This window comes from Terrapene carolina, unplaced genomic scaffold, assembly GCF_002925995.2.
Source record: "Terrapene carolina triunguis isolate 2854851 unplaced genomic scaffold, T_m_triunguis-2.0 Scaffold141, whole genome shotgun sequence".
Taxonomy (NCBI): Eukaryota; Metazoa; Chordata; order Testudines; family Emydidae; genus Terrapene; species Terrapene triunguis.
In genome coordinates, this window is record NW_020664492.1 from 6,683,311 (window position 1) to 6,691,701 (window position 8,391).

The following is an 8,391-nucleotide window of genomic DNA, read 5'->3' on the forward strand; positions in this document are numbered from 1 at the left end:
GGTACGGCGTACCGGCAAGAGCCGGTGCACCGTACTGGGGCGGATTGACTTTCCCGGGCGGCAATTTAAAGAGCCTGGGGCTCCCAGCAGCGGCTGGAGCCCTGGGTCCTTTAAATTGCCACCAGAGCCCCGCTGCTGGAGCCCTGGGGTAGCGGCAGCGGGGCTCTGGGGGTTATTTAAAGGGCTGGGGCTCCCGCTGCCTCTACTGCCCTGGGCCCTTTAAATAGCCGCCAGAGCCTTGCTGCCGCTACCCCAGGGCTCCGGGGGCTATTTAAAGGGCCGGGGTGGTAGAAGCAGGGGAGTCCTGGGCCCTTTAAATAGCCCCCAGAGCCCTGGAGTAGCGGCGGGACTCCGGGGGCTATTTAAAGGGCCCGGGGCTCCTACTGCCTCTATGGCCCCGGCTTCCCTGTGCCAGTGCTGTGCAGGGCTTGGATTCTCCTGGCCAGCAATGGGCTGGAGGGTCTTGGGCTTTCCTGGGGCGCCAGCCCAGCCAGAGGCAGTGGGGGAAGGAAGGAGCCTGCCAGCCAGATTGTTGGTAAACTGAGCACCAAGCAGGGGCTGGTTCTCCGCACAGTGCTGAGAATGGGACGTAGCCCACTGGAGGGGGGGCTGGGGGGGAGGAATATCGGGGAGCAGTGGGGCAAAGGGGCAAAGCAGGGAGAGGACAGCAAGAGGGGGAGCATGTAAAGGGCCAGTGGGTGGGCAGCAGAGGTGACATGGAATCGGCTGCTGCCTGGTGCCTGCCCACACTCACGGGCCGCTGCAGCATGCAGCCAGTGCTGGCTGGAAACGGGATGGGGGCGAGGCCCTGCTGGCTGAGAGCTGGCCCGCAGCAGGAGCTGCGCTGACAGACCAGCAGGGGGACTGGCCGGCCCCGCATGCTGCAGCTTTGCCCCGCCACCAGCCTTGCACACCCACCCCCATCGTTGGCCACTGGACCCTCCCACTCACCACTGGTGGGCAGGCTGCTGGCAAGCAGGGATCCGGCCAGCAGCAGGACACGATGCGGGGGAGACAGAAAATATGGGACAATTTGCCCATTTTTAAGAAAAATTTGGGACACCTGCAGGAGGGCTTAAATACGGGACTGTCCCTTTAAAACCGGGATGTCTGGTCAGCCTACATTAATGCTCTTCCAGTTATGGCTAAGGTTAGCTTAAATAAGTTATTTTAAAGAGCTCCACCTAGTGGCTGAACACTATAATACAGTTTAGTTTTCCATTATATCTCCCCCTTTAAGTTTTACATTTCTACCATTTACAACATGTACGCTGTCGTGCTATCTTTGATGTTTGGTACATATCAGTCTATTAAATGTCTCTGAATTGAACTGTTTTATTAATTACATGACCCAAACACATAACAACTTGGTCATCTGGCTGTCCATTAGTTACAATGACTGGCTGTGGTCATTTCTGAATCTCTGAGTTCCCTTCTTCTTGTTCTGCACCCACCATCTGTAGCATTTGCCATGCTGATTGCTTTTGCTGAGGAACAAACTATAGATGTTGACAGTTTCTGCTGATCTCTCCACTGTTGGTTTCGATCATATATGATCTGGGCACTGAATTCCTTTTCTTTACAACAGCTGGAGTTGTCCATTCTTTTTCTCCATCCAATTTGACATGAACAATCAACAGTCTAGACCCGGCAGTTCCCTGAGTGATATTGTTTAGCATTCCATTACAGTGCATTTCCATATAAATGTAAAATAATTTAGTTTTGTTTCATAATCATGCCACTGTAGTACAGGATTATTACTCGCTGACTGACTCAAGTCTACGCCTAGTTACTTGGGCTGTCCAGTGGGAAAAGGGTTTAGCCATTAAACATGGGGTACATCCACACTACCCGCCGGATCGGTGGGTAGCGATCGATCTATCGGGGATCGATTTATCATGTCTCAGCTAGACACGCTAAATCGATCCCCGAACGCGCTCCCCGTCAACTCCGGAACTCCACCAGAGCGAGCGGCGGAAGCGGAGTCGACGGGGGAGCTGCAGGCATCGATCCCGCACCGTGAGGACGAGAGGTAAGTCGATCTAAGATACGTCGACTTCAGCTACGCTATTCTCATAGCTGAAGTTGCGTATCTTAGATCGATCTCCCCCCCAGTGTAGACCAACCCATGATCTGTGAGGAAAGGTTGAAGAAGTGGGCATTTTTAGTATAGCGAAGAGAAGACTGAGGCAGGACATAAGTCTTCAAGTATGTAAAAGAGGGGGAGGGATAGCTTGGTGGTTTGAGCATTGGCCTGCTAAACCCAGGGTTGTAAGTTCACTCCTTGAGAGGGCCACTTAGGGATCTGGGGCAAAATCAGTATTTGGTCCTGCTAGTGAAGGCAGGGGGCTGGACTCCATGACCTTTTAGGGTCCCTTCCAGTTCTATGAGATAGGTATTTCTATATATTATAAAGAAGATAATGATCAATTGTTCTCCATGCCCACCGAGGGTAGAACAAGAAATAGTTTGCAACAAGGGAGATTTAATTTAGATATTAGGAAAAACTTTCTAACTAGGCACTGGGACATATTACCTAGAAAGATTGTGGACTCCCCATCACTGGTGGTCTTTAAGAGAAGGTTAGACAAATCTGTCAGGGATGGTCTAGGTATACTTATTCCTGTATCTGCACATGAGCACGGACTGGATGACCTCTTGAGGTCCCTTCCCACCCTATGTTTCTTTGATTTCTATAATTAATAAGATGAATAGAAAATAGAGAACACTCCACTTGTGCCATTTGACAGAGTTAATGTTGTACAATCCTAAACTTTTGAAGTTGTTGACTTTTTTATTTTTAGTTGTTTGCACCCTTAACATTACATGAACATAGTTAGGTCCTCAGCTGGTGTAAAGCATCGTATCTCCACTGTATAGCGCCGCTAAAAACAATGGAATTATAACAAATTACATTAGTTGAGGATCTGGCTCAGTGTTTTATCCATTTAATTTCCCATGTTTTTTTTTTTTAATGGAAAGATATAGAGATGGATGAACAAACATTGCCTGCCTGCCTGTGGTGCCCCTGTGAAGTGCCCACTTTTTTATCTAGACCATGAATACTCAAGATATAAGTTACAAGTTGTGATACTGACAGACTGGTCAATTTGGCTATGACCCCTAACAACCTAACAAGAGGCATTGAAATGTAATCATACAATCTACCTGTATGTGAATTTCAGAGAGCTGTCCTAGACCAGCAAACGTTAACTCGTTTATTTGTAGGAATAGAAATCAAGGGTAGATGCTAAGTGAATTTGTCTGTGTTTACCTGTATCTTGTTAGAAGTTTAACAAAATTATCTAATAAGTTTGTCAATGCTAATCCTGTTCCTGTCTCATAATGCTTCATTAATGTATTTTATTGATTCAGAGATCAAAAGGGGATATTATCATTTAGATGAGACTTGTGGTGTAATAATATTATTGTCCTGTTAGCTCCTCAAAACTTGTAATTCCAAATAGTAAATCTCTTGTGAACTGTCTTGATAGTTTGAATGGCTAATTGCCTTATGTAAATGGATGCAACTAGTTTACCTGTGTATGCATAGGAAATAGAAATTTAGCTTCAAAGCAACAATCTGCACTGCCTATTCTTTGTCAGGAGAAGGTCCTGATGTGACAACTGCTGTCGAGAGGCTTATCAGCTGGCTAGAAAACTATAAAGAAAGCTTCAGGCTTGATCCTTTTTTCCCTGCTTAAACTTTCACAGGGAAGGTCTAAGCCAGAAGACTGAGGTCTCCAGATTTACTCTGGATTACCCTGGAATTCTCATTGAAGAACTTGAACAAACTCTACACCTTGGCTGCCTTTTAAATTGATTCCAGAAAGAGTTTTACAAATCAGCAGCCTCATCATCTCTGCTATGAAACTGATCTGAGGACTTTTCACATATCTGTATGTATATTGATCTTTTAACCACAGCAACTCTCTTCTTTCTTTTTTTTTTCTTTTTCTTTTTCTTTTTCTTATTAAACCTTTAGTCTTTTAGTTACTAAAGACTGGCATCTAAGTATTGGGTAAGATCTGAGACTCATATTGTATCAGGCCATTTGGGACTGGTCAACTCCACATATGATGAATAACCTTTCACTATATTAGTCTTGGCTCTCTGGGGACTGTATTCAGCTTCTTGGTAACCAGTGTGGTATTACAGAAGCTGTTTTGTTACTGGCTTGGTGAATCTAATTATAGAATAAACCACCAGTTTGGGGATTGTCTGCCCTCTTCCTTGCAGTTTGCCCTGAGTATATCATTCTCAGCGAGGCCCATCCAGGCACCCATCACACAAGGAGTGCACACTTAGTAAAGACCCAGATGCAGTGGTACCTTAAGGGATGCTTGGTGAGCCACTTCTCAGGCAGGGAATAGTTTGGGGAGCAACTTTCTCACCATGTATCTATTTCATAGTCATTGGACGCTTCAGTGCATTCTGGAATGCAAAGCAGACATCCCAGGAAATTTTAATTGAATGTGTGATCCAAAGATTATTTTTTTTAAAATACCTATTGTGAAGAAAGAGTAAGATGGCTGGACAGGGGCAAAGATATCCATCAGATGCCAGGGGAGCATGCTATGAAAGAATGTGGTTCCTTGGCTCCATCCCCTGTGCCTTGAAACACTCCATTCAAAAACCACAGAGCCCTGACCACATGGTTGTTAAAGTGGATAGAACTATCCAGTCTCAGAAGGAGAGGAGCACAACACCATGTTGTCTCTCCTCCCTCTGACATTATTATGCCATATCGGTGTATTTTCCCTTCCTTTCATCCCATTCATGCCATGTAGTGGAGGGGACAACGTGGCCTTTAATATTCTTTTTTTAGTAACCTTTCCTACTTTTTCCTTTTGCAAACACCTATTTTTCTTGGGCAAGTGTATTGAATTGAGCATTACTCCTTTTCATTTTATTATGGCCTTCTGGTGAGAATGATTCACAATTTCCATTCTCCTTTATATAAACAATCTATCTTGGCTTCTAAAACAGTAGAAAAACAACTACAATGAATGATTTTGAGAATCTTCTCTGTCAGCTGTACTTTTATATCTTCTTTTAGCAAACTGCACTCAATGGGAAAGAGAGAGAATACATTGATATTCACTCAGTTTTCCCTTTTCTTGAGTGGCTTCTCAGCCAAGCTTATGAACTTTATTTCAAGAGTGTAATTTCCAATTAAAAGGGAAAACAAAAGTAGTTATCAATCAGGGACCCGATTGATAGAGAATCATAGGTCATGGCCACTTTTTATCATTTCAATATACCCATGAAAATTACAAAAGGAGCTGGAACAAAGTCCAATTCTGCTGTAAAACACATTTGCTCAAATCCTATTAAAGTCAGTTGGAGTTGAATGTGCATGTATCTGAGGACAGAATTTGGCTCAAAATCACTGATTTTTCCTCTGCTATTTTCTTTCATCTTAAATTAATTTGAAGCCCTACTTGCTCTAGGACCCTGCAGAGTCTCTGCTGCAGGAGATTTCATTTTTCTATCTGGTTACACTCATACAGCTGTCATTTTGCCAAAGGCTGTTTTGAAGTTGGTTACACCATACTTCATGCCCAGCCATGTCTAATAGCTCAATTAGTTTATCAGTCTGTAAAAGTTAAAGTGGCTGAGCATGAATAATTTGTAATTCCAATAACAAGTGGAGCCACCATACCTGAATAAATGTAATCACAGCTTAATTTTCTTGGAGCTAAAAATCTCCAGTTGTTTTTATTACATATGAAAACACAGAGAAACATTCTGAGATTAAAAACAAATCTCAGGCTAGCAGACAAGTGTCTCATTAAGATTGTCAAGGTAAGCACAAGAGTTCCTATGTACAATATGGCGCGGAAGGGAGCAAACCAGGAATAAAGGAAATGTCCAAAAAGCAGAAGTATGGATGTTGTGAAAACAGTGACTGTGTAGCATGCTCCTCTTCTTCATGGGAGCCAAAGAAGTTCCTCTGATTCAACTCTGCATAGTGTCAAATGCCACAGAGAGATATGAGCATGAATGTTTTTCCTCTGTCCACGGCAAGGAGGAGATCATTACTAGTGTTATTAGGGCAGTCTGTGTCCCATGTAATCTAACTCAGATTAGAAAATACAATAGAATAGGGGGACCAGATGTCCCGTTTTTAAAGGGACAGTCCCGTATTTAAGCCCTCCTGCAGGTGCCCCCGGGTCCTGCTGCTGGCCGGATCCCTGCTCACCAGCCGCCCACCCACCAGCAGTGAGTGGAAGGGTCCAGTGGCTGATGATGGGGGTGGGTGTGCAAGGGAGGTGAGGGGGAAAGCTGCAGCGCTCCCCCTGCTGGTCCATCAGCGTAGCCCCCGCTGCATGTCAGCTCTCGGTCAGCAGGGTCTCACCCCCGTCCCGTTTCTGGCCAGCACTGGCTGCACACTGCGAGCTGTGGTGGCCAGTGAGTGTGGGCAGGTGCCAGGCAGCGGCCAGTTATGTGTCGCCTTTGCTGCCCACCCATTGGCCCTTTACGTCCTCCCCCTCTCGCTGTCCTCTCCCTGCTTTGCCCCTTCACACCCTGCTGCTCCCCCATATCCATCCCATCAGGCTGCATCCCACTCCCAGTGCTGTGCGGAGAACCAGCCCCTGGTCAGAGTGCTCAGCTCACCAACAGACTGGCCAGTAGGCTCCTTCCTTCCCCCACTACCTCTGGCTGGGCCGGCACCCTGGGAAAGCCCAAGACCCTCCAGCTCGGGGACGCTGGCCAGGAGAAACCAAGTCCTGCATGTGCCAAAGCCCCACACAGCGCTGGCACGGGGAAGCCTCTCCGCCCCTCAGCGAAGCTCTGGAGTGGCGGGGTTGGGGGCGGGGAGAAGTGATTTACAGCCTCTTTGTGTCCTGACCCTGCAGGCTCCACAGCAGCCCCCCGGGCAGGGGCTTAGAACCTTCTTCACCTGCCTCCCCCCACCCTGGAACCATCCCCAGAGAGCGTGGGGCTGCTCTGCCCCCTAGGCACCCTCCACTGCTGAGCCACCTCTCTGGCCAGGTTCGCTGAAGCCAATGAAGTCTGGTTCCCTGGGCCCTGGTGCACAATGCGTCCTTCGTTAACCCCTTCCTGCCCACGCTGTAGCTGGGGGTCAGGAGGTGGCTGGGTTATGTCGGTGGCCAGCGGCAGCCTGGAGGTGTTAGCTGCGTTTGACACTGTATGGACAGGAAGGGACAAGCTGCTTCCAGCCACCGGGATGGGTGGTGGGAGGGAAGAGATGAGCTCTGCAAAGACACGGGCCAGGTCATCCCTTCCCTCCCCTCCTCCTCTGTGTCTGGAAGTAGCTCCCGTCCCTTCCCTCCCACACAGTGCGGAAAGGCTGCTGCTGGTCACATTCTGTTGTGAACCTTGGTAGAAATCTGGGGAGGGGAGGCATGTGACCCTGCATGCCCACCCCACGTGTTGCCTCAGGAAGACGCGGTGCCAGGTACCAGAAGAGGTGGGTCCATCCTGGGGGCCCAGCCAGGCACGGAGGGCAGAGAGCGCCGGGCAGGGAGGGTCGGGTTGGTTAGTCACCCCCAGTGTGTGAGAGAGGTGTACGGGAGAGTGTGTGTCACCTCTCCCCATGTGAACCCTAAAGCCTTAAAGATAAGAAGGTAAATAAAAAGAATCCGAGTACGCAATATTTCTTTTTAACAGGGGCTCAGTCAACTTGATGTTAATTGGAACATTTGTACTGCATAGTTCTGATTGATTGCCGTTGAACTCACTTGACTACGAGTAATTTTACCAGGTGTTCTGTATTCAGCATAGGGAAATATGGTCAATCTACAGTAGAACCTCAGAGTTACGAACACCTCAGGAATGGAGGTTGCTCATAATTCAGAAATATCCGAACTCTGAAAAAATGTTATGGTTGTTCTTTCAAAACTGAACATTGACTTAATACAGCTTTGAAACTTTACTATACAGAAGAAAAATCCTGCTTTCCCTTTATTTTTTTAAAATATTATGTTTAACACAGCCCTGTAATGTATTTACTTTTGTTTGTTTGTTTGTTTGTTTCTGCTGCTGCCTGATTGTGTACTTCTGGTTCCAACGAGGTGTGTGGTTGACTGGTCAGTTTGTAACTCTGGTGTTTGTAACTCTGAGGTTCTATTGTACATGAGATTATACACTTAGAGCTTGTCTACACTACCTGCCGGATCGGCGGGCAGCGATCGATCCAGCGGAGGTCGATTTATCGCGTCTATACGCAATAAATCCACCACTGAGTGCTCTCCCGTCAACTCCGGTACTTAGGGTTACCATATTAAAGGTTTTTAAAAAGAGGACACTCCACGGGGCCCTGGCCCCGCCCATTCCCCTTCCCCGCCCCAACTCCGCCCCTCCCCAAAGTCCCCGCCCCAACTCCGTCCCCTCCCCTGAGCGCCCCGCATTCCCCCTCCTCCT